General features: G+C 44.6%; 1 protein-coding gene across 2 annotated transcripts in view; it reads right to left on the reverse strand.

Moving 5' to 3' along the window:
* The window catches only part of Arhgef3 (Rho guanine nucleotide exchange factor 3), a 287,187-nt gene that overhangs the window by 73,101 nt on the left and 186,318 nt on the right, over window positions 1-27,768 (reverse strand). The gene's annotated exons all lie outside the window — the stretch shown is intronic.

Below are 27,768 nucleotides of genomic sequence, written 5' to 3' on the forward strand. Positions count from 1 at the left end.
CACAGATACATCGGGTGTTGGTATAGGGAGGTACTGACTCTTTTTTGCATTTTGGATGGAGGGAGACAGTGAGATGGAGAAATTTAGATTTCCAGATGAGGTCAGAACCCATCTTTCCCTGGCAGGAAACTGCCTGTGGATCTTCCATCTCAGGTACCAAATCCACACCCCAGCAACAAGCCCACCCTCCGTCTTGCCTGACTCGGGCGGAGAGATGACTGCCTTTGCTGCAGGAAGGACCTCTGTGTAAACAGGGCTCCTACATGAGTGGATTCTGACTGAGACTGAGAAAGCACCTGTGGTTTTCTTTCCAAGTGTACAACCTGAAGCAAAAGGAAGAAAACTGCAGCAGAAGAGGCAGGGGGTGGGAAGGGGCATGTTAGAATTGCTGATTTCCCCTGGGATATTCCTGCTCAGTCTTTTCAGTCTGAGATGCACTAGAGGTGAATCCTCATGAACACAATCATACTCCTGCAAGCGTGGCCAAATTTAGCAGAGGGGTGAAGGGAATCTCATCTCTAAGGACAATCAACCAAGCCAGGCCTAGAGGAAGTGACATGTTCCTGAGCCAAAGCACCCTGGGGCCTCTCCTTCAAGGGCTCACCCACAATCTTACCACAAGGCCCTGGGCATCGACAGCTCATTTGGGAGTGAGCTTTGATCCCTAGTGAGGTTTCCAGGGCTTTGTTCTCCAGCTGAAAAACATATTTACAGCTCTGGTATTGGGGTGCTTTCTTCAATGTTCTTAGGACCCACCAGGCAGTGTAACACCAAAATCACAGGGTGATAATAAAGAAACCCTAAGAAATGGGGGAAGGAGGACAGCAGAGATGGCTCAGAAGTTAAAAACACTTGCTTCCCTTTAGGAGGATCAGAGGTCACATCAGGTAACTTACAACCACCCATAACTCCAGAGGCTCTGATAGCGTCTTCTGGCCTCCACTGACACCCACACACATGAGAACACACACACGCACGTACACACAATGGGGGACAGAAACTGAACCCCAAGTTTAATTATTTTACAGCAAATAACAATCATGTAATATAATAAGAAGCCTACTATACACATTTCATTTTCTCTTAAGATTTTTTTTGCCTTAAAAAAATACTAGAAACTATAGAATCAGTGAATAACATACATGCAGCAAACATGTTGTTCTTTTAGTTTTTCTCTAGGGATGGAAAGAAGGATAAAGGGAGAAAGAGAGAATTGCTAATAGCCCGTAACTACTTAACTACTGCAAAGTGTCTAAGCTCCAATATACATGTGAAAGTGATGATGGAAATCTCCAGTGTCCTTGGGTTCTGATTCCAAGTCCTCATAGACTGAATGTTTCACCACCAGATAGGAGTCTCATCTTTAAATTCTTGAAGATACATACATACATATTAAAGATACATATGTACATACACACACGTTACAATAAAGCCCATACACTAGGTCAGCAATTTGGGGCAGGATATACAAGTTTTGTATGTGGTCCATGGGACATTCTAACAACTTGTAAGGTTTGTTTGTTTCCCTATGCAAGTTCTGCCTTGTTTCTAGGTTTCAGGCCTCTCTCCCTCTGCTTTATTTGCTGACTCAGGATTTGGGCAAATGTCTGGGACTCTAAGTAGGGGTGTGAGTGACCAAAGACTGTTAGCCAACAGGCTGTCCTATGACAGGGATCCCAAGCACAGAGTCAGGCTAGCGTCTGATTTTAGGGAGACTAGACCAGCCCAGTAAGGCCTCCCAAGTGAGCAGCAGGGGTGTCGTGCCCTGCACCCCACCTCCTCCCCATGTGTGTGTGTGCACGTGCATGTGTGTGTGTTTACAGCTCAGGAACAAACACAGCCTAACAGCAGCTCCCCTATAAACAACAGCACACAACACCCTTTGGAGCTCTGCTTCAGCACAACCAGTTACAAGCCCACAAAGCGCTTTGCAGACAGGCAACGTTCGTCTCCAGCCAGGAGCCCGGAGACTGGAATCAAGAAGCCTGCTCTGCATTTCCAGGAACAACACCAAGCACAAATCCATAGTCTCACTTGTACTGTGCCGGTCACTGGTGCTTCTGAGGGGTTGGGACACTGCAGCTGTGCACGCTACTGGTGATTAGCCCTTTTTAATCTAGCCGATGATCAGGTGCGGTTAGAAGCCCAAGCACCCCACTACTCAGAACAGACTCATCATGGGCTAAAATCTCAGAGGCTAAAGTGGCTGTGACCATCTCAGCCAACAGGACCATGCTCTATCCTATCAGCAATGCCCTTAAAGATTCATTCATGGAGAAGAGTGATTCATTCATTCATCAAATATGTACTGGGCGCTTCCTTGATTAGTTACTTCTCTTCTGGTTTTCTCCCTATTCTTAAGCTTCCCTGCTGGGCAGGTCCAATAAATATGGTCCAATTTCAGACATGGCCTTTCAGATGAGACCTCTGTGGCAAGTTATGCATCACAGAAAAAGCAGGTCCATGAGGGCTCAGCCTCCCACCATGCAAACCCCTGTAGCTTCCCTGGCACCTGTAGCCATAGCTTCTACTGGCCAAACAGACAGGGTCAAGCAAGTACATGTTGGGCACTCACACGTTCCAACATCTCTCCCCTCCCCTTTCATTTGGGAGATGGTCCCAGTTAGTAATCAAGCTCCTTCTCCTTTCTTCAACTTCTGTCTTGATGGGAGGAAGGAGGAGAAAGCAGGGAACTCTGGAATCGGGGCTGTGATCTACTGCCACACAAACAGCGATGGCACATACGGTTGTATCTAGTCACATACACTGGTACTTCCTCCTTGCGTGGGGATGTGCCTCCTGGCTCCAAGACAAATTAGTAAAACTCTGACTCTGGGTATTCTATAATTGGAAGACTTAATTTTTGCATTGTCCAAAATGTTCTGTTTTCGGGAACAAGTCTGAAAAGACAATTAATTTAAAATGATACCAACAAACAAAACCCAAAACTTGTTGTTGGTTGTTTTAGTTTACTCTTTGGCTCTTTTGGGGGCCCACCACCCAGATCCCCCCAAAAAATACAAAGATATTTTTTCTCTTAGCCAAATAACAGATTCCATATCACATATGGATGCCTGGCCTTAGCTTGACTTGTTTTTTTGTTTTTGTTTTTTTGCCAGCTTTTCTTAAATTATCTCATCTACATTTTGCCTTTCTCTATTTCTGTATACCTTTCTTTACTTCTTACTCGATGGCTTGTTGTGTAGCTGGGTGGCTGGTCCCCAGGATCCTCCTCTCCTTCTCCTTCTCTCACTCCTTGATCCTTTTCCATGTCTATCCTTCCTCCTGCCTTGCTATTGGCCATTCAGCTCTTTATTAGACCAATCAGGTGCTTTAGACAGGCAAAGTAACACAGCTTCACAGAGTTAAATAAACACAACATAAAAGAATGTAGCATATCTTTGTGCCATCAAACAATATTTCACAGCATAAATGAATATAACATACTTATAATTAATATTCCACAACAAAAACCTTTCCCCCCAATTGAACTAATTCTGTGGATTGTCAGCCAATGTGCCAAAATAAAAAAGAGTCATATTAAAGTATCTATAAAATTTGACTGTGTTGATATGCCATGATGTGTGCATTTTTTGCCTTCTGGTTTGTCAGAGCAACAGTGATTCTGTCTCCTGGACACCTTTGGCAACGTCTATGTGCTTTTTGTTTTTGTTTTGATATATTCTTATTCAGAAGCCCAGGCTGTCCTGGAACTCACTGTGTAGTCCTGACCAACTTCAACTCACAGCAATCCTCATGCCTCAGCTTCGATTGTGTTGGCATTACCAGCATGGACCACCATGCCTGGCGAAATGCATTTTAAATTTCTCTCTGGAAGATGCCAGAGTTCATTGGCATCTATTGGGGAGAGGCTGGGATGTTGGTGATGACAGTACCTGGGTAGCCTCCCACAACAAAGAACGAGTACATCCAAAGTGCCAACAATGCCACCGCTACATTGCATTGCCTTAAGAGAACACACTGAAATGTGGCTCCCAGTCTAAAGAACCTGTTGGTCTTGACTTTGAAGGTCTTTTAGACCTTGGCTGCTGGATAGGATCAGGTGGCAGCTTAGGCTGGGCAGACAAAAGAAAACTGAGTGCAAAGAAGCCCAGACTCGTCTCAAACCTGTCCTGGTGTCCATGCCTGACTCTTAGCCAAATAACAGATTCTATATCACATGAATGAGTCAAGAGAAGAAAACAGAATGTCAAAGAAAAGAGAGACAGATAATTTTCTGAAAATGACTCAGACACACACACACACATATACAGAGGCATGTGTTACATGCTCTAGTTCATAATTAGAATTAAAGTTATTTTTTAAGGCACGAAAGTAGAAGAGAGGGTTTTTGGGAAGAGGAACGGGGTCCAGTGGGAGTGGGAGGAGGACAGTAGAGACCAACATGAAAAGTATGAACACATACAGTATATTCATGTATGAAGATGTCTTGGTGATATCCATTGTCTTGTGTAATTATTGTCTGAAAGAAAAAAAACTACTTCATATATAAAAACGCCCTTCAAAAATCCAGTGAAAATTAGTTTTAATAAAATATAAGTAAGCAGAAACAGGGAAGTGGGGGAAGCAGTTTTGCAGATTTGGGTGTTTTCTAGGATCTTAGTCACCATGTTCAGTTGTTCAGGGGTTGTGGCAGAAATGTAAACTCAGAGATTTAACTACTCAAGGGTCGTTCCATGCATTATTACTGGCTGCATAGGTGCAATCAAAAACCCATTTCACTCATAGTTCTGTATTAAGATTGATGATCTTTATTTGAATGGCTGGCTATCAGAAGGTTTATTTTACTCAAAGAAATAAGCCATCCCTTGGCATGTTTTCTGTGTACCACCAGTGAGTGCTTGCATCTTATGAACAATTTACAGCTGTTTGGGAGTATTTCTTAATAGGAGGTGAAAATTCAAAACGTTTGTTTTGTTTCAAAATTATTTCTTCTCCTCAGCCTACAGGTAACATACACATATGTGAGACATGTATACCAGCTGTATATACAGAAATGAGAGCCCAAAATGTTAAAATCTGGCCTTTGTCAACGTGGAAATGTTTTTCCTTCTACCCACTACAAAATGTGTCACGTCCATTATCTTTCGGAAGTCACAGACTGTGACTGTGCTACTGTTTCATGTGCTATCAAGAAAGAAAAATATCACCAGGTGGTGGTGGCACACGCTTTTAATCCCAGCACTCAGGAGGATCTCTGTGAGTCAGCCTGGTCTACTGGCAACTTCCAGGACAGCTAGGGCTGTCACGGAGAGAAACAAAAGCCCCCAACTTAAAAGCCAAAATTTTAAAAAAAGGAAGGAAAGAAGAAAGAAAAATATATTACAAATGTATACAATGGGATCCCTTGTAAGACACACTGCATTTCCAGAGAAGCGTGAGGGCAGGGGCTGGAGAGATGGCTGGGTAGTTAAAATGCCTAGGACTGGAGTTCAGATCCTTAGCATCCAATATAAAACACAGGTGACCATAGTAGCCACCTGCAATTCCAGTGCGTAGGCAGAGACAGCGGATCCCAGGGCGAGCTAGTGAACTCTTGGTTCAAAGGAGAGAACCTGCTTCAGGACATCAAGTGAAGAACAATCGAGGTAGACACCTGACACCAGCCTCTGGCCTCTAACATACACATATGCCCACATATATGTACACATGCACCAGACACACATATACATACAAAAGGAAAGTGAAGGCAAACAGGAATAATGGTGCACAACAGTGCTCATGCCATGGGTTTTCAGTGGACATTTGACATCTGAGCAGTCAGGTCATTTCCTTACCTTGCTTGAAGTGGAATTGAATGAAAAGCTTACTAAATCCACATCCTGGGCCCCATTTGGGGTCCAGTGAACTGGAATGTTTGAGAGGGGAGCTTAGAAATGTGTATTTTTGATCAACACTGTCAAAGAGCATGTTTGAGTGATGTTGTGTTATGAATCAGAACAGTGAATCGGCTCCCTACTGTTTCCCTCCCCCACTTGCCACCAGCAGTGATCTAACTACAGACCTGGAGATGCTGAGTCCAATGTAAAGTCCAGAATGAGTAGAGAAATCTATGTCTTGGTTCATGCAAATGAACAAGCACTGGGGATCTAGAGTGTGCCAGGCAACATGTTATCTACACATGGGTGCATAAGGGATACAAAGAAAGATATAGGGGGCTGGAGAGATGGCTCAGCGGTTAAGAGCATTGCCTGCTCTTCCAAAGGTCCTGAGTTCAGTTCCCAGCAACCACATGGTGGCTCACAACCATCTGTAATGAGATATGGTGCCTTCTTCTGGCCTGCAGACATACAGACAGATATTGTATACATAATAAATAAATAAATATTAAAAAAAAAAGAAAGATATACAAATCCACACTTCACCCCAGCTCCCAGTAAAGCCACCCACCACCGGGAGACATGCTCTGACACTTGGAATTAGATTTACAATCTGGTATCCAGGGCTCCAAAGAAAAACACACTTATCTTCATAGCTGAGAGGCACAACGGCATTTAAGTTTTTTTTTTTAAAAAAAAATTAGCTGTAAAGAATGAAAGGAGGGCTGTTGGCTTGAAATGTTTACCTGCAAAAAGACCTGGGGCTGGGGTGTGTGTGTTGGGGGGGGGTGTTGTTGTGTAGAAGCCCTTAATTATAGAACTAGTCCAACCAGAAGGAACAGGTTCAGGAACTCTTGGCAAGTATGTGTCTCATTTGGTGGGAGCAGACATTGGCTGTTGTGACGCGGAGCTGCAACGGGCCCAGAAGCTGAGATGTGCCAGGTTCTTTGGGCAGAGAGAACTTGCTAGGCAGTTGAAGTGGGTGGGCTGGCTAACTGAGCACTTTAGCCAAGTGGGAGCTGAGTGACGAGATCTTCTGCTTTTTATTATTTTATTGTATATTTGTAACAGAGACTCAGAAAGTCAGGGCTGTCTTAAAACACATTATGTAGTTGAAGATGACCTTGAACTCTTGCTCCCTGCATCTCTACCTCCTAAATTCTGGGATTACAAGCCTATGCCACCACAGCTGGTTTATGCTGTACTGGGGAATGAACCCAGGACTTCCTGCACGATAGGTAAGCCCTCTACCAGCTGGGCGCCCCACCCCAAGACACAGAGTTCCTGATTTGTTTGATTTTTTCCCCCAGCTCACATCCAAGCCCAAGCTCAGCAAACACAGTTCCCATGTGTCCACAGTTGTGAGCAAACTGAAAGTTTTGACAATAAAGAATGAGCAGAAAGGCTCCAGCCATGGAGTAGCTCTCGTTGATGGTATTATCATCTGCTCCTTCCTCTTCAGTATCATCAAGGGTGTTTCCGTAGTGTAGTGGTTATCACGTTCGCCTGACAGTATCATCAGTACAAAAATACCTGATGGTTTTGCCTGGCTAATTCTCAATCGCGGCTGGGGGTAACCCTCATTTTGTCTCCTCGCAGCACTGAGTACCTCTCTCACCCCGATATTCCTCTCTCAATAGATCCTTTATCTCTACTGTTTAACCACAGCCAGGTATGGGGGTATAGGAGGGATCATGGATTTTACCCTTATTGCTAATCACATCAGTTCCGGTTCTTTCTACCATACTGGCACATATCAAACAATGAAACGAAAATTAAATTGAAATAGGACTGGTCAGAGATGTCATGAAAGGTAAATCTAGAAGTTTTGCTCCTTTGAAAGTAATAGAGTGTAGTTTCATTTAAAAATTAGTGTTTTTAATTATGTGTATGTATGTGTATCTGTGTGTTGTAGGCATGAGCGCAAGCACGCAAGTGAATGAGGAAGCCAGAGGCATTGTGAGCCCCCTGAAGTGGGTGCTGGAAGAGCACCCACTTAGCCCAGTTCTTAACTGCTGAGTCATCTCTCCAGTCTCTAATTCTTTTTAAAATAAGATTTTTATGGCCACGCATGGTGGCACATGCTTTTAATACCAGCACTTGGGAGTAAGGGGCTGGTGGAACTCAGTGAATTTGAGGTTAGCCTGGTCTACATAGTAAGTTCTAGGTCAGCCAGAGGTATGTAGTGTGACACTATCTTACATTTTAAAAATTTATTCTTTGAGAATTTCATATGTGCATATAATATTTTTGATCACATTTACTCCTTCCTCACAACTTCTCCTGGATTTTCTGTACCCTCATGTCCCCTTCGTGACTTTTTATTAGTATTTTTTATCTATTGAGAATGTAATGCATGCAAATAATAATTTTGATCATATCCTCCCTTTTCTAACTCCTTCAAGATCCAACTTCATGCCTCCCTCTCAGCTTCATGTACTCTCTCTTTCTCAGATAACCTCGAGTCCAATTAGTGCTGCTCATACACACACGGGTGGGGGAACGCCCACCCAAGCATAGTTGAACTACCAGGGACCACATCCTTAAAGAAAACTGACTCTCTCCTCTCAGCCATCAGTTATCAATAGCTTAGACCTCGTGTGCTCCTTCCCCACTGACCATAGCATAGTGTTTGGGATAGGACTAGGAAGTCATGTGCAGGTGGGCTATCAGAAATTTTGAAAAGTAGACATGGGTCCTTAACTTAGCTTTCTGATGGCTCAAAATTTATGGAAACAACTTTGGAACTTAGGGTTCTTTATGCTGAGTCTTTGCTTTCTTGAAGTAGGGCCTGAAAGGCTGACTTTGTGTGAGGAGAGGAGGAGGATTTTATTTGGTGTTTAAGATACCACATAGCTTCCAGGAGGAGGTGAATGTGTGCACTCAATCTCACATCATTTTATTTTATTTTTTGAGGCACTGTCTCATTTATGCTGCCCACGCAGCCTGCTCTTAAGTTTTTAAGCTCAGATGATCCTCCTGCCTCAGCTTTCTGAGATTCCAAGACTATAGATGCATCACTACATCTATCCCTAGACTCAAATTTTCATCCCAGGAAGCCAAAGGGAAGGGATGAATACGTCTCTGCCAGCTGCCTGGGATGGTGGCTCTTCACTGCCAACTTGACTAGAATGAGAATCATCTGGAAGACTGGTAGGCGAGACTGTTGGTTGTGTCTGTGACCATATTTCCAAAGAAGATCCACCCTTGAATGTGCCACCTCATGTCAGCATCCCCCTTTTTCCGCTTCCCAGACACCCATGATGTGCGCTGTGTTCCCTGCCTCTGCCTTCCCAATCACAAACAGAGCCCCTCTCTTCCTTTCAAGCTGTCCTGTCAGGTATGTGTTCAAAGCCACACAAAATCAACGAACACTCTGTTCCACCCAAGGAGGGTCATGATCGCCCTCTCAGATTCTTACAGGAGGTGACTGAGAGCTTCTAGCACCAAGACAGTCAAACTCATCTGTCAGTGAGTGGGAGGAAGGGAGGGAAAGAAGTAAGAGAATTGAAATGGTAGAGCCAGCATCATGTGGCCTCCTTTCTGAACTTTAGTAACCCCGAGCTGCCTGCAGGCTCAGAAAACCCAAATGCAACAGTAGGTACAGGGATTTCTCTGGTGCCAGGAAAATGCAGTAAGACACAACTTTTACAAGGTAGGCAATGAATTAATGCCCTGCGGCAACCAAACAGGCTTTTAACAGCTCCATAGTTGGCAGCCAGAAGCCCAAGAACTGGCTTAGTGCCTTCCAGGGCACAACAGATAGGACCGCGTACTTGAGGATAAAATCATCTTCCAGGAGAGAGACTAGCAGAGGAGGCTAGGTTTTTTTTATGATTTAGGGGAGGGGAGCAATCCGATCTGTATTTTCATTGCCACAACAGGCCCCATTTTAATGGACGCTGGAGGCTTCCCACATGTTAGACACATTTTCTAGAGTGTTTTAAAAGGGACTGTGTTTGTTAGACCACCTCAGGCACTGAAAGAACTATCCTCCTTTAGGTGGGGAGGGGGATTTGTCTGGTGGGGTTATAGCAAAGATCAGAAGCTTCTCTTGGATTCTGCTGTTAGGAAGCAATTTGGGGTGTCTTGTTACACTTTACCTCCAGAAGTTTTAAAGGAAATGCCTGTCATCAAAGTTCAAAAATAAATACAAAAATGATGCTGGCAGAGCAAAAAAAAAAAAAAAAAAAAACCAAAGGGATAAGCATGCTGCATCAGTTTCCTGATCATAAAACTTTATAAAAACAACCCACCCATCAGAAAAAAAAACGCACAATAGCTCATATTCTTTCCTAAATGCTTGCCTCATGCCACCCTGAAAGGAGGTGCCATCACGTTTCCTGAGTCATGAGCTCCAACACCACATCCCTTTCCTCCCTCTCTCAGGCCCACCCTTTTGGCATCTTTCCTAAACTCAGCCTCATCCCCAGCGAGGAGCTCAGCAGAGAGGAGCCGACTTTCTCCTTCTCCCGGGCCTATGGAGGCCAAACATCTGTACCAGCTGGAAGCAGGGATACCTAAGGCTTCTTTCCCTAGCTTCATTCTTATATCCTAAAGGAACTTTTACCAGGGAAGGTTAAATTACAAAGTCACAAAGTCAGAACATGCGGTCTGCTTCAGAACCTAAAGACCAATTATAAATGTTTGCTTGGGGACGGTACACTGTGAAGACTAAAGTGTTTGTCTTCTACCTCGGCTCTGTAGCAATATTTGCTCCCACCCACACCCCCGCCCCCATCCTCTTGCTGCTGAGGATAAAACCTAGAACTAGGCAAGTGCTCTAACACTGAGATACTTGCCGAGTCTTAATATCAAAACTTCCTCTGTTGAATTTTTAACACATTTTCCTTCAGTTCCTGGCACAACGAAAGAGACATACAAGCCCACAGATGAGCAGCCTGGACACAAATGCTGAGTTTTTATTTGACAGCTATATATGACTTTGGACAATTTAATCCATAATGTCAAACCTCAGTCTAATCATCTGTAAAACTGTGATGTTTTACTTTAGTGTGTGCGTGTGTATCTATACGGTACATATATACCATGAGTACATGCAGAGGTCAAAGAACAACTAATGTAAGTTCTCTCCTTCCACCATGCGGGTCCTATGGGTGAAATCACATCATTAGGCTTGGTAGCAGGTGCCTTTACCCACTGAGCCATCTTTCTGGCAGCAGTTTCAAGGCTTTAATAAGATAAAAGCCCATGAATGGTTTAATGAGGAGATGCATATGTATCCATATTCTAGACATAAAGTAAGTAAGAATGATAAACAATTCAACCCACTCCCTTTTCTCAATGAAGTAGGGGAGGAGTGATAGATTTAGTCATTTACCCATCCTTCTTCAATGAAGGGATTAATTCTTTAACTCCACGATCTCAAATATTGACTTGAATGTTGGACACACGAAAGCAGCAACACAGTAAACGGCAGACTGACCCAAACCGGTGATAAAGGGGCAGTAGCAGTTAATGGCTATTGTCAACTTGACCAGATTAAGAAGTACTTAAGAGCTGGAGAAATGTGTTTCCTGAGAGTTAGCTAATGGGAGACATACTATGAAGAATGTGGGTAGCACCATCTGGTAGGCTAGGGGCCCAGACAAAGCGAGAGAGGAGAAAGCTGGAGGGGTGTGGGATTTCCCCAGTTCCTCTGCTCCCAGCACAGTGGGAACTTCTCTGTGCCACCACTCCCTCCCCACCATAATGGACTGAACCCTCTGAAACCATGTGCTGAAGTAACGCCTCCCTGCTTGTTGCCTGTAGTGGCATCTCAGTTGTGTTTTAATAAATAAAGCTTGCCTGAAGATCAGAGAGCACTCACCTTTAATCCCAGTAGCCACACTAGTTGCCACACAGAAGGATTTCCCACACCGGTGCATGTCTTTAATCCCCGTGGTGCACACCTTTAATCCCAGCCCCAGAGAGGAATGAAAAACGGGAGGAGACAGCTCTCAGGCACAGTCTCATTCTGAGATTCCTGGAGGCAGGATCACCATATTCAGACTGAGGTCGAGGTAAGAGCCAGTGGCTGGCTGTTTTACTTTTTGGGTCTTCACGATCAACCCCAATTTCTCTCCCTGAGTTTTGATTGGTCGTGCTTCAGTTGCCCTCTTAGGTATCTTGGTTATAGTAATGAAAAGCAAACTAGCATACAGGGCTCAATCCTGGCTCTACTACTGAATTTGCTAGGCGACCTTGGGTAGGTTATGTGACCCCCCCTCCTCGCCCCCATGTATAGCTGCTTGAATGCTACGACAAAGTGATCTAGAGAGAAACGCTTACAATTGTGTGCTTCTATGAAACAACCAAGATGAAGGTGCGTGCAGGGGAACTGTCTTTGCTGTTCCATGTTTACTTGGGAAAGCCTTCAGCTAACAACGTCACCGCCTCTGCTGATAGAACGTCTTTGTCCAGAGGCAGCACATCCGGCACAGGCCGTCTATCGTTTGCATGACTTCAGTACTGCAATAGCTCATCAGAAAAGGAAGTGCAGAATTCTCATAGTCAGGAATTGCAAATGAAGACTGTCCCAGTGGGTGTGACAAACACCTGGACCAAAAACAATCTCAAGGAGAAAGGGGTAATTCATACACCTGACAGTCCCTCAGGAAGCGAATTCAGAGCAGGAACCTGGAGGCAGGAACCATGGGAGCAGAGGCCATGGAGGAGTGCTCTTTACTGCTTTGCACTACATGGCTTGCTCAGCCTGCTTTCTTATACAACCAGGACTATCTACACAGGGATGGCACCGCCCGCAGTGATCTGGGATCTCCCACATCCATCATTAATCACGAAAATGCCCTACAGACCAATCTGGTGGGAGGAGGCATTTTCTCTATTGAGGTTCACTATTCCCGGATGGCTATTGCTTCTGTAAGGTGACAAAAGAGAAACCAGCCACAGATAGAGGCCTTTAAAGCAAATAGCAATGTGAACAAGAGGTTCAGATAGAGAGAAGGTCCACTAGGAGAAAGTAGAAAACACCGATGAAAAACAGAGACAGACACTACAAGCGGGATACAGTTGGCCTAAAATACACCAGCGTCACTTAAAAATAAATACTTGGCTTCACAGCGGTGGTGTTATCTGTGCAGCAGCCCTGGCTCCCTCCCTGTCTTCTTCCTACAGGCCTGCTTCAGCTGTGACAGCTCCCTCTTCCTTCAGTGGACCTATGGCCTCACAAATTCTCCTCCAATCATAACTTCCTTTCGGCCTGGAGGACCCTGCTTAGCTCTGCTCTGGATGGAACACACAGTGTCCTGGCCATGAGGCCAGAGACTGCCGGATCCTGTACAACCCAGAGCTATGCTTCTGACACAAAACACTGATGCTGATGTTATATACTTACGTTCATATGTGTACTTATGTGTGTGTACACAGGTATCCGTGTACATGTGGAGGCCATTGGACAACCTCAGGTGGTATTCTTCCTGAAGCACCTTGTTTTTTGACACAGGGTCTCTAAGTGGCTTGGAACCTGACTATTAGGTTAGGCTGACTGGCCAGTAGACCTGGGGATCCTTTCTGCCTTTGCCTCCCATAACACTTGGATACGAAGAACATATGACATACGACCATACCCGGCTTTTTCTTTTTCTTTCCTTTTTTTTTTGTTTCTTTTTTGAGACAGGATTTCTCTGTGTAGCCCTGAACTCAAACTAGCTCTGTAGATCAGTCTGGCCTCAAACTCACAGACATCCTCCTGTCTCTGCCTCCCAAGTGCTGAGATTAAAGGAGTGAGCCACCACCGCCCGGTGATAATATGGGTTCTGGGAATTGAATTCAGGGCATTGTGCCTATGCAGCAAGACCTTTACAAATAGAACTATCTTCCGGTCACATTGCAGCAACCTCTAGTCTATTAAAAAAAAATGAAACTAGAGTTTCTCAATAAGTCCTAAGGTTCATTACCTTAAACATTTCTCCCCAGTAGACTGCAGCTAGCCAGGGGCAAGCACCATGACTCTCTTGCTCAAGGCTGGCAAAGTAACGAGAACACAATGCATAATGCTGACAGTTGATCAGGGGTCTGTGTCAGGTGCTGGTCTTTGATCGTGTATTTGGTATTTCACATATCCCTCACAACACTTCCGGGAGTATTTAGTATGAGAAACCAAGGCACAGAAAATTCAATCAACTTGCCCAAAGTCACAGAGTTGGTAAGTGGTAGAGCTAGGGTTCAAATTCAAGGGCTTTACTCTCCAGAGCTGGAAGTTCCCAACTATAAAGGGCACCATCAACAGTCTGCAGGGCAACCTGATGCTACAGCTAGTGATGCCAAGGTCAAAGACCCAGACCTGTGCAAAACGATCAAAAGATCATCAGACAAGAGCCAGGAGCGCAAGGCCTAAATATTGGTACAGTCCCATGATGACTTGGGTTGATCCTGGTTCTCTGTTCACTGGTTTCCCGGCTGGTCAGTCTCAGGATGAGATGGACACTCATCAGTTGTATACGCAAAAGCTAGGGTCCCCCTGTGCCTAATCTGCAATCCATCCCCTAAGCAGCTCCATCCATCAAGCCAGTTACTTAGTCTGTGCGAACCTCAGTTTCCCCAACTACAATTAGAGTATAATTGCCCTGACTTCAAAGAGAGGAGGCAAAGATTAGAGAGGGACCGGGTTGAGGAGCGGACACACAGTGCTAATTCCATCAACAGCAGTGGGCTTAATTAGAGCAACAGAGCAGAAAGGGAGCCCCTGAGGAGAAGACATTCTCAGAGCCAGAAACCAAAGCCAGCCAGACACTGAAACCCTGACATTCAAAGACTGCAAGGGTATGTCTGCCACAGCCCCCGCTCCTCAACTTCATACTGAATTCTTGTTCACGAAGTGGAGGGAGACAACAGGTTGGAGTAACCTGTGTGTGGAAGTAAAGCCACCATGGCGATTTACAGAGTTCATATCCCATAGGTGATAACGGTAGGTGCCATTTATTCTGTGCCAGACCCAGGATAAGTAAAACCTGCTGAAGAGGGCACTACCCTGTTCATTGTGTGACCTAGGTTGGTCTCAGACTCGCAATCTTCCTGCCTCAGCCTCCCGGTGTTAGGATTATAGGTATGCACCGCACACCTAGGACTAGCCCTATTTTATAGCAAGAGTGCAGATGTTGCATAAGTTTAAAAAACTCATTCAAAGCTACAGACCTACTGAGTAGCCATGCCAGAACTCTGTCTCCAATGCTGATGGCTTTAATCATGAAGCCAGAAGGTAGGTTTGCCTACCACACAGGTAGTTAGCTTTATAGAAAGGGCCCCAAAGTCCCCACTTACCCCCCCCCCCCCCAGACTCTAGCAGCTACAGACAAATCGTTTTAATTTCCTGGGCCTTGTTGTGATCAAACAGAATGTACTGGATTAGAGCTTTTCAATCCAAGTCTTGTGGGCCATTAATCACACTTTAGATCCAGGAGTTATGAATAAAAGGGGAGTGAGGATCACGAGGAAGGGGGAGAGTTGAATGCATTCATTAGCAAGCAGAACCAGCGGTATCTCAGTCCATTCTGTTGGAAATTCTGAAATTTTGTTGAATTTTATATGAAAAGACATGAGGGGCTTGCTGTGAAGTTGTATGCAAAGCAGCCACGATGGACTTACTTACCTTGGAGCTCAAGTGGGAAGCACTGGGGTAGGGGAAAAGGAGGAGATAATGGGGAAGGAAGCAAACTTCTTCCTCTTGGAATGTTCAGCATTCCGTTCAACAAGCACTCAACAGTTTGCTGTGAGAGCTGAATTAACAAGGAAAACAGACCTGAATCAAGCTGACAGGCCTGCGGCTGCTGCTGCTGTATGGATATGTCAAGAATGCTAACGATTGCTTTTGTATTCAGCCACCTACTCTGCCATAAGCCATTTTCTGCCTCAAGACCCATTCTCTGTTTATGAACAGCACCCCTCTTCCAGAGGGATAACTGCAGGTAAAGCTCCCTCTCCACTGTGTCCCACGCATTTGGCATCTGAACAAAGGTGAGCTGTCTGGAAGCGAAAGAATTCTTCTTTTCTTCCGTATCTTTGCCCAGAGTCATGGCAAATATTGTTTCGTGAGTTTTCAGCTTAGTCCTTAGAGCTCAAAGGATAAAGTGTTTCCACAAGAAAGAAAACAGAGAGAAGAAAACACACACCTGTATGTTTTGTATCTTTGAACTCTCTTCTTATAATAAGTGTTGCATATAGAGAGTACTCAGTACATGATGAGAAAATTGAATTCAAAGGAAAACTTGGAAAGAGAGAGGGAGGATGAGAGACAGAGGCAGGCAGAATCCCATTTAAACAGAGAAGTCTTTTCACCCTGGACCCCGGGAAAAGCGACACCGTCAGACTTGCCAGCCAGTCTCCCTCTGGAAACCATGGAGATAAGAACCACGAGGAACTCTCTCCAAACTGCCATTTTGAAAGCAGGACCTAGGATGAATCCAGGACTTCTGAACCCCAAGATGATAATTACCGTGAAACTGGGTTGCTGAATGAGCCACACACCCAGGCCACAAAAAACCACCACAGAAGAGATGCTCAATAATTAACTATTGAATGAAAGAACAATAGAAGGTCTCAGAAGACATGTCCATGGGGATGTCAACACAACTGGACTTTCTGGATGACACTGAAAAAGTCTTGGGTTAGGGATGCAGCTTAGTAGGAGAGCCTCTGTTAGCATGTATGAGCCTGTGTTAGCATGTGTGAGCCTGTGTTAGCACGTGTGAGCCTGTGTTAGCACGTGTGAGCCTGTGTTAGCACGTGTGTACCTGTGTTAGCACGTGTGTGCCTGTGTTAGCACGTGTGAGCCTGTGTTAGCACATACGAAGCTACCAGAGTCAGAAAAAAAGGGCATGTACCTTTGAACTCAGACCTAGACTAGCCCATCTCTCAGGCTTCCCTGTGGTTTAAAAAGAGTATCCACTATTCAAATCTCAGACTACGTTTTCCTTCTAGCAAGTCTTTCCAGATCAACTGAGTCCAAGGATGTGGCTTCTTTGAGTTCTAAAAAAGCTTATTGACACCATTTACTAACCACATTTCACCAAGTGGCATCTCTCAAAGCCATCTGTCATCCTTGTTCTGTAGGGGCCAGAGAATGAGCTATGACCGCAATGCTTTCCATTTTGAATGACTAGTTTACTGAGTATACAGCAAGCAAAAGTAAAAGAATAAACAGTGAGTATAAGCTAGAGAGAAACAGCGGAGAGAGGACAAGGAATCATCCAGTCTGGTGTTCAAAGTATTCAGTTTTAGAAATAGATGGGGAAGGCCCACTGGGGCCGCCAGCTGAGTTTCCAGCTCAAAGTCTCAGGTAGAGGGCCCTCTTCCTCCAGCTCCTCTTCCCATGGCGGACATTGTTATATTAGGAGATAAACAACAGCAACCCCCGCTGGAAGTGGTTCACCTTCTAGTCATTCTCAGGAACACAGTGTTCTCATGCTCTTAGCTGCTTGCTCTTCTTCTCTCCTTGTTACAATTAGGCGTGGCCTACTTCAGGATAAGGAGAGGGGTTTTAGCTCGGGGGCGGGGGGGGCTTGCCCCAAAGTCCATTTTAAACAAGTTTAAACAGCACAAGGTGACTTATCAGCATAATGAACATTACAATTCTGTAACCTTTCAGTTCATCTCTCCACTTGAATCTCTAGAAGGTGTTCCTGAGGAACCAGCCCATGAAAGGGACTTCAGAAGCAGGGGCTGACTACAGCCAGACTACCTGTAGACCAATGTTATTTCTTAATCTTTTTTTTTTTTTTTTTTTTTTTGGTTTTTCGAGATAGGTTCTCTCTGTAGCTTTGGAACATGTCCTGAACTAGCTCTTGTAGACCAGGCTGGCCCCAAACTCACAGAGATCTGCCTGCCTCTGCCTCCCAAGTGCTGGGATTAAAGGCGTGCGTCACCACCGCCTGGCATCATTTCTTAATCTTACATTTAGCCTGTGCCGTCTTCATGCCATTCTCCTACTTCCTGGGGACAATAATCACGTTGGAATCTAAGATTCCTTGAGAACCGACTAGGAAGAAGAAGTGCTGCCCCTCCAGACACTTCACGCTACAGTGAGGAAGTCACTCCAGAGATGCTCACCATGGTGAGCATCATTCCCATGCAGGGAGGAAGAAAGCAAGAAAGTCTCCAAGATTGCCGGGATGGTCAAATGAACGTCCATGCAATCCACTGGAGAGAGGAAAGATTCAGAAAAGTCCAAGAGGTTTCTTTATTTATTTTCGTCCTTAGGAGCTAATATACAAGAAGATTCTCGAGGAAAACAGTTTGCAGATACATCTGTGTGTGCATGCATGCATGTCTGTGTGCGTGTATGCGTGTGTGTTTGGATGCAGGAGCATGGATGCCACAGAGTACAGGTCAGAAGGCTATCTCAGGCATCGGTCCCCATCTTCCACCTTTTTGTGAGATGAGGTAAAGCTTCTGGGGCGCCTTATCTCCACGTGAACGTCACCATAGAATGCTGGGATTACAGGTGCACGCTACCCCATCTGCTTTCATACGGGTTCTGGGGATTTGAACTCAGTTCTTACATTTTCACAGCAAGTTATTTCCTATCAACCCAAATGTTCACCTGTGACAAAGAGTGAGGAATGTGGCCAAAGTTGCCTCTCACATGGCGACTAAGGAACCGCAGGAGATGACATGTGCACGGAAGACACACATGGAATATGTATACACGCCACCAATATTTGCGTCTACTCCTGGCACGGTTAGGAGAGCAGCCTGGCACTTCATTTACCAGGACCCCTGTCCTGCATACTGCACCTCTCACCAACTACACAAAAGTCATGCAGGTAAAGGGGGCTTATAACATGCCACATACAAAGACATTGGCTTCAGACTGGCACCTTCTTTGAGACCTTGTTCTTTTCCCAAACTGCTGCTGGTGGTTAGGAAGACAGGAGCATGCCTCTTTACATTGCTTCCTGCCTGCCTGTGGTTCTGATTACAGGACAGTACCTTTTCTGACAATGAATCTCTGAAACCCATCACCAGAAACAGGCGGTAGCATAACATGGCTGCTGGTGAGTTCTGTTTTGTAATGCTGTGGGGGGTGGGGGGAGTGCGGTGTAGGCTGACAGATGTCCTCCGTGATCACAGGACAGCCCTGCCTCTATGAGCCTTGCCTTTGACAGGCTTAACAAAATCTAGCTGCTCTATTCTCTGCTTTCTTCCTTGAGCAGCTGGGGCAGTCAGAAATGGTATTGGAGATTGTTTAGTACCACTTGCTGCAGTGCATTCTGGGACCTGGGCTCCTCCTTCTGATGATAGCTCGATAGTTTTCTTTTGGGAAACTCCTGAACTCTCAGGGGTTGTGGTTTTCGTGAGACCGAGGCCACTTTGCGTCACTTAAAAGGCCCATGCATTGTGGGCAGCAGCTGCATCCTTCTGGTCGTAGTGGGTAATCCTGGAAGAGTCGTTAAAAACTAGACTTGGGACTTTTATTAGGGAGAACTGGGCAAGAAAATCCTCCAAAATTAGGAAGCCACACTGCAGGTGACCATCTCTCTACCAGGGTGAGGGAGACACATAAGGCAACGGAAGCAACAAAGAAAATCAATGCTGAAAGGCAAACAGGAAAAGAAATTCTTAGGGAAAATGAGCACCTGAATCCAGCCAAGCCCGAAAGCTGAGGTCTCACACGCTTCTCTATTACATGAGCACAGATTGTCCCTTTCGTGCTTCAAGGAATCTGAGTTGTGTTTCTGTCACTTACAACTGGAAGTTTTTGGTTAAAAAAAAAAAAATCATTGCTAATTGCTATGTAAGTCCTTTCTTCTTTCTCTCATTATTTAGGACTTGTATTATCTGTCTAGATCTTGCTTCCCTTCCAAAACTATAAACAATTCAATGATTAGACAAGCCATGATAATTTATTGATAAAGTTATACTTTTTTGCTCAAATTAAACTCAGAGTGTCAAGGAATCATTTCCTCACAGTGTCAAAGAGAAGCAAATAGGAAACTTGAAGTCTGCTTTGGAGGTTTTGGATACTGAGACCATGAAGAGCTCAATGCTTCCTTTTCTATTTTGCCAGTTCAGGGGACAGAGGAGCCACTGTTACGGCCTTGGGCTAAAAGGACTGTAAGAAGTTATTACTTATTCCTTTAAATGAAGATTTTTATCTCAAATATTCTTCATACATCCTTACACATAGGGACAGGATAATTTATTTTTGAAGTATTTTTAAAGATGAATTGAGGAGGGGAGAGTGGTGGTACATTAGGGATCAAGCCCAGGGCCTCATACAAGCTAAACAAGTAAGTACTCTGTCACCAAGCTTCCAACATCTCCCAGGCTCTGGTAAACACACACACACACACACACACACACACACACACACACACACACACAACCTGTAGGCTAATCATCAGATGGATCAGAGATCTAAATGTAAAAACAAAAACACAAACATACTAGAAGAAGATTAAAAAATTCCCCTGTATAGTGCATTCTTGTAACTACAGCTCAAAGTCTAGAACAAAAAACAAAAACACTGATAAATGTTTTTAACATAAAAAGTTGAATGAAGTTGAAACAGAAAGCAAGCAAACAACTTTTTACATGTTAAATAAAACAGCAATACAATCCAACGGCCAGGGCTACAGCTCAGTTAGCATGCACAGAAGCCTGGAATCCACCCCCAGCACCAGGAGTGTTGGTGGTACATGGTTATAATCCCAGTACTATGATGGGGAGACAGGAGGCTCAGATGTTCAAGGTCATCCTTGACTAAATAGTGAGTCTGAGGGCAACTTTGATTACATAAAAAACATGTCTTAAAAAAATAAATAAAAAAGCAAAGCACAGCTCTTCAAAAAGCCTTCATGGCAACCACCAGGCAAGGGCCCAGCCATATCTCTGAGACTGAGTGCTGCTCCATCCAGACTACAGCACTCACAAGGAACAAAACCAGTTCTGTGCGGCCATTTTAAAGGATAGCTGACTACCTACACATTAAGATACAGACCAGATGATCTAGGCTTAAAACCCAGCCTTACCACTCTCCAGTTTGTGACTTTGGCAGAACCTGACCTGACCATGCCTCTCTCGTCTCATTTGTATATGAAGAGTCCAGTAGCGCTCCCACACAGGGCTATAGTATCGGGCACCGGTAAGCACTTGCCGATGGCATTCAAGATTCAAAGATTAACAGCACAACCTAATTTTCAGATCTTGCAGATACTCGGCAGCCAAGGTCCACGCACAGTGTGACACTGTCAGAAAAATAACATCCCTTTCTTGTCTGTCTCCACTCGTGGTCATACTTGCGACCGCCACGAACAGGGGCATTCCATTCTGCAGAAGAAAGTATATGGCTTGGGGGGTTACGTGACTTATTTATGGTGGTAACACTGGGATTCTGTTTCAGCTATGACTGGCTCCAAACGACCAGCATTCAGTATCCTACCATACCATCGTGCTCCGAGTTAACAACAAAAAAACAATAGCAAAAGATGCCCAGAGTGGGTGATAGCCTAAAAACTACAGCATCCTGATGTGTTAGAACTGATTCTGGTCCAGGAGTGACATGATGATCTGTGGTGGAATGTCTGTAGTGAGAGAAAGAAGGTCCATGTGGGGTCTGAGCCTTGGGGGAAAAAATAGTATGTGTGTGTATTTAGAGCTGAGCTCAACCATGAATGTGCAGAAGCCAGAGGTTCGCATCGGCATCTTCCTCTACTGACCTCCATTTTCTTTTTTGAGATAGGGTTTCTTCAATGAATCCCGACCCCTACCTAACACACACAACACCAGGGTTGGAGCAGTAAAAGCTACCAGACTCAGCTTTTACCAGGATGCTAGGGACCTACGCTCAGGCCTTCACGAACATTTTATCCGCTGAATCAGCTCCCCAGCTCCAAATCTTGTTTATTTATTTCTATCACTCAAAGAAACAGGCAGAAGAGATCCCTGGGTATGACTTTAATGGGGTAGAACTGCCACCTGTTTGGGATCTGTGGGTCACAGCCGAAGCAGTGAATGTGACGTCTACAGGAAGGGCTGTCTAGGCTCTAGTAAGTGTGCAGCTGAGGGGCTCCACCCATCTTGCCCAAGCTGGTCCCTTGCTTCCCAATTCTTGCCTGTCTAGAGAGTGATAGACACAAGGCCCACAGTGAGACCAGGTTGTTCGAAGCCCACAGTTAAACAATGGAAGCTCCAGCCATGGATGCTTCCAACCCCATGACTGAAATGAAGGGGAAATAAAACTCCCTTCAGGAGGCAACACATGCAGGAAAACTCAACAACCCACAGCTCAGAGCTGCCTTGCTTCTCTGCGGAAACGCTACGCCGAGCTTTCTGTACTTCTGAGTCCTCAGTTCCCACACGCCTGCAGCGGAAATGCCCAGTCAAGAGGTGTCTTGTCTTTGTAGCGGTAGCCTTTCAGAGGTCAGGCAGGGAGCCCTGGCAGTCAGCCTCGTCAGTGGAGGCAGCTCACCACATGTCAGCAACATGGTCATATCCATCACATCCCAGACCTTGTCTGCACCCCCATGATCTTGGCTATCCCTAGGCCTTTGGCATTTGCTGTAATATTTTTTCTTGGGAAACTTAAAGACATTGTAGCAGAATGATCTGCGTAATATAATGAACACAACATCCTTACCATCCAAAACAATACTTCAACATTTTGTTAAATTTGTGTATAGTAGGGTTTCTTTTTTAAAAAAGAAAGAAAAAACATTTTCTATGCAGCTAATAACCCTTACTTCTTATTTTTATTTTATTGAGCTCTACATTTTTCTCTGCTCCCCTCCCTGCCTCTCCCCTCCCCTTCAACCCTCTCCATAGTCCCCATGCTCCCAATTTACTCAGGAGATCTGGATATACTTTTTATAAGCCCGATTAACATTACATTACAAAATGCACACGACATAAAAAAAAATCAGTTAGAATGACAAACACCTCATTCTAAAAGATACAGTTTCACTGTTACACAGCCATTGACACTAATATCAGAATATTACCATCATCCAAAAAGAAACCCTAAAACACACACACCTGGAATCCTAGCACTTGGGAAACGGAGGCAGGAGGATTGCTATGAGTCATATCGGGTCAGCCTGAGCTATACAGGCTGACAACAAATTTTCCTTCTGTCATTACGACTTTGCCTATGCTGGAAAATCTGTTACAGCAGTCACAGACTACCCTAAGCCTGCCTAGCTCACACCTGCTGCTTAGCACGATGCTTTAGGCTTCATTCGTGTCCTGGGAGGCAACTAAGGGCTGTATTATTTGTCGGGGAGGTCTCTTGGACTCCCCAGACCAAAATCTTAAAGGGAGATTTCCCATGCCTGGCACCAAGGGTTTTGTAGATATCTGATGGCTATTATGGAGTGCATTATTGCCCCAAGTGGTGTAACTTAATTTTTTAAAAGTACACACACACACACACACACACACACACACACACACACACACACACACACACACAGTGTTTATGTTTTAAAGGAAACATAAAATAATGTTTCTTCTTTATAGCTTTTTCAAACATTCTTGGTGTCATTTGTCCTCCCCACTTCCCCTCCCCAGCTAAAGCCCCACCCAGCTCCTTCTTTCTCACTCTTTTTATTTTCTTGGCTCCTGCTGTTATTCCAGGTTATATATATATTCTCTCTCTCTCTCTCTCTCTCTCTCTCTCTCTCTCTCTCTCTCTCTCTCTTTCTCTCGGGGCTGGGGTTGAGACAGGGTTTCTTTGTGCAGCCCTAGCTATAGCACAATTAATAAAAACCCAGAGCCAGATATTAGAGCTCAACCTGAAGGTCAGAAAAGCAGAACAGCAAGTCACTGGCTCTCACCTCTACCTCAGTCCGAAATGGAGATCTTACCTCCAGGAATCCTCAGAATGAGCCTGTGTCTGAGAGCTCTCTCCTTTCATCTTATATTCCTCTCTAGTTCTGGAATTAAAAGCGTGCGCCACTACTGCCCAGCTTCTATGGCGAACTAGTGTGGCTAATGGGATTAAAGGTGTGTGTCACCACTGCCTGGTCTGTAAGACTGATGAGTGGGGCTGTGTTACTCTCTGATCTTTAGGCAAGCTTTATTTATTAAAATACAAATCACTACACCTGGCTGTCCTGGAGCTGTCCCTATAGACAAGGCTGGCCTTGAGTTCACAAAGATGCACCTGCCTCTGCCTCCCAAGTGCTGGGATTAAAAGAGTGTGCCACCATCGCCTAGCCAGGTGATATACTCATATCTAAGGATTTGGAGCTAGGAATCACAAATAGGAGAGAACATTTGATGTTTGTATTTCTGGGTTTGGATTATCTTGGTGTAATATTTACCAGTTCTATCCATTTACCTGCAAAGTTTATGATTTCATTTTTCTTTAGAGCCAAATAGAATTCCATTGTGCACATGCAGCACATTTCTATTATCAAGTATCTATTATATTATCCTATATCTATTATCTATTGCTGAAGGCACCCCACACTTCAGACATAGCAGTTGGAGGAATTAGGCTGGAAATGACCTGGAACCTCTTTCTTGAAGACTATTATCTTGTAGTACCCATAGTTATGCAAGTTGCCCAAGGAGAGAAGCAATCAATAATCCTATTGAACTGTTTAGCATTTGAGCCACAATGACCAACCCAGCAAGATATTCCCAGTGGTACAATAGTGGCACACACCTTGGAGGTAACCAACAGCTGTCTAATTGGACTTAAAGTCAGCTCTACAACAAGGAATTTGTGCTCGCCTGTGCTTGGTACTATAAACCTACTACCATGGGCTGGTGAGGGCATGGATCCTAGGGAGGAACCTGTATAGTGTTTAGCTGCATTCTACATATTTACCCTAATACCCACAGTAAGTATAGCTCCACCCCTTGTCAAATCAATTTCTTTTAGGGAAGACATAGACCTTTGAAAGTCACAAGAAGTTAAAATGCAGAGAAAGACTGACTGTAGGGTTCTCACAATACAACTCCTCTACATAAGGCTCAGAAACATTGTGGGAGAGGAAATGGAAAGATTGGAAGAGACAGAAGGTCAGGGCACCTGCTATGAGACAGTGCCTTATACATGTGACAGGATGCTGTACCCGTGAAAGCAAATATGGTCACCTAGACAAGACCAACACCATGAAAATATCAGTAGACATGACAATGCTCCACCCGCAGAAGAGCTACAGGTAATACCTTCTGAGAGAGGGAAAATAAGCCTTCTCCGAGCACGAGCCCTCTGATAGGTTACCTGGTTCTAAGTAGTCAGCCCTAGACACACATACATATGAACAGCAGGTGGTCATTATACATATTATTATTATGTACATGTGTGATGTGGGAGTGTCATATATCAATCTGTTGATTTCATTGGTTAAGTAATAAAGAAACTGCTTGGCTCTCATAGGTTAAAACATAGGTGGGTGGAGTAAACAGAACAGAATGCTGGTAGGAAGAGGAAGTGAGCTCAGACTCAACAGCTCTGCTCTCTGGAGCAGACGCCATGCTCCCCTCTCCCCGGCAGACGCGATGAAGCTCCGACCCAGGATGGACATAGGCTAGAATCTTCCCAGTAAGCGCTCCTTGGGGTGCTACACACATGAATAGAAATGGGTCAAGCAGTGTTTAAAAGAATACAGTTTGTGTGTCATTATTTTGGGGCATAAGCTAGCCAGGCGACCATGAGCTGGGGCGGCAGGAACACAGCCCACAGCTCACACTACACATGTGAACATGTACAACTGTGTGTATACAAACACACATATCTCAATGAAGAAGATGACATTGTGAGAGGAAGCGGGGGTGGGGGTGGAGGAGGAGTTAGAGGCAGGAGCAGGAGGGGTAGAAATGCTGCAAATACAAATTCCACATACGAAATTTTCAAAATATATTTTTTTAATTTAATTTTTAAGAAGTGAGAAGAAGTTTCATTCTACTTTGTGGCTGAACAGCATTGGGCTGCTTGGTTACCCCAGGCTTTGCTGTCCATTCATTGGCCGGCGGGAACTTAAGCTGCTTTTCTGTGGCTGTTAGGAACGGCGCTGCTCTGAGTGAGTATTATTGTCTCAGTTGGGAATATGCCGAGGAGGGAAATTGGTGGATTTGTTCATTTGTGGATGTTTACATTTCTTGGTTATCTATCTATTTACTTATCTTGTTGTTATAAGATGCAGGATACATCCATCCCTTCTGCATGCGCAAGACTGGTTCTCTGAGTTTCAGACCTGTACGGCTGTCTCGTGGGGCACGCACACTGTCTTTCCAGATGTACATCTTCCTCTTTTAAATGTTTGGGAACTAAATGAAGTTTGGAATATACCCCAGAGGAGCCTCAGTCCCTAGGGTAGATTACACCCACACATTCCATAAGCTGGATAACTGTTCAAACTTTATGTTTGATTTTTTTTCCCCCTTAGAACTGGGAACTAAAACCAGAGCCTTTGCATACTAGGCAACTGCTCTGGCTCTCAACTCTACCCCTAGCCCTTCACTCTTTGAAATGCTGCCCAGCCTTCTGCTCCTATGAAGAACAGTAAGGTTGAGACATTATGTATGAACAAGACTGATGCACAAGTGTCTTAGTCAAGGTTTCTATTGCTGTGAAGAGACACCATAACCACGGCAACTCTTATAAAGGAAACATTTAATTGAGGGTGGCACCTTTACAGATTTAGAGGTCCAGTCCATTATGATCATGACGGGGAGCATGGCAGCATGCAGGCAGACGTGTTGCTGGAGCTGACAATGTTACACATTGCAGGCTACAGGAAGTCGACTGTCAAACTGAGGGACGCTTGAGAAAAAGTGACCCCAAAGCCCCACAGTGACACACTTCCTCCAGTGCGGCCACGCCTCAAAATAGTGCCACTCCCTTTGGGGACATTTTCTTTCAAACACCACAGCAAGCAGTGTCACAAAGCCACTCTGTCTGTGCTCATGAGACACATTTAAAAGGGATGTTTTCAGGTGCTGGAGCAATGGCCCAACAGTTAGGAGCACTGGCTGCCCTTCCAGAGGACCTGGGCTTAACTCCCAGCACCTTTATGGCAGCTCACAACTGTCTGTAACTCTAATGACAGGGGATTTGACACCCTTTTCTGACCTCAAAAGGTACCAGGCATGCATGTAAAATACCAATACACATAATAAAATAAAAGCAATTTAATTAAAATAATGATGTTTTCAGAAGCTGGAGAGATGGTTCAGTAATTAAGAGTGAGTACCGTTCTTGCAGAGGACCCCAGTACAGTCTTCAGCACCCACACCCACACCGGGTGACTCATAACCACTAGCAATTCCATCTGCAGGGGAATACCCCTGGCCTTTGGTACCACTACACACACAATTAAAAGCGAAATAAATTAGTTTATAATGATGGGCTAATAATATTTCTTTATAATTCCTATAGTTTTCTGCAGCATCTATATAATGCTAATATGACTAAGAAATAAGAATTTGAAAAATACGAAAAATAAATATATTTGCGTGTTTTATGCGAGGACAACCTGGTTACACACAAAGATTCTAGTTCTCTTTTTGTGCATTCATAATTATAGCACGTTTTTTGTTTGTGAGGTATGATCTTCCTGCCTTAGCCTCTCTAGTGCTGGTATTACAGGCACACACCACCAAACCTGGCTTAATTTTGTTACCGTAAGTAAAGTTACTTAAACTTTCTCCATGCCTGACCCCTTTCCATCAGAAAATCGTGTATGTGGGTGTGGTATGCCTATGTTCAAAGCCGTGCTTTGAAAACAAGTGTACCCCTATATTAAAATGAAGCCAATTTAAAGAGATATGGAGGCTCAATCTTAGGCGAACGTATTTTGTTTCAAAGTAAGAGGCCATTAATTATGTGTTAGCTGCTTTCGAGGGTCTAGGCCGCCTACCAGAACCACGTGGTTCTCTTGAAAGAACTCACAGGCCCCGAGGGCCTTTTCTCCTGAAACACGGGAAAGACCCACCATGTGGCATAGCACACGCAGGG

This window comes from Chionomys nivalis, chromosome 5 (assembly GCF_950005125.1).
Source record: "Chionomys nivalis chromosome 5, mChiNiv1.1, whole genome shotgun sequence".
Classification (NCBI taxonomy): Eukaryota; Metazoa; Chordata; class Mammalia; order Rodentia; family Cricetidae; genus Chionomys; species Chionomys nivalis.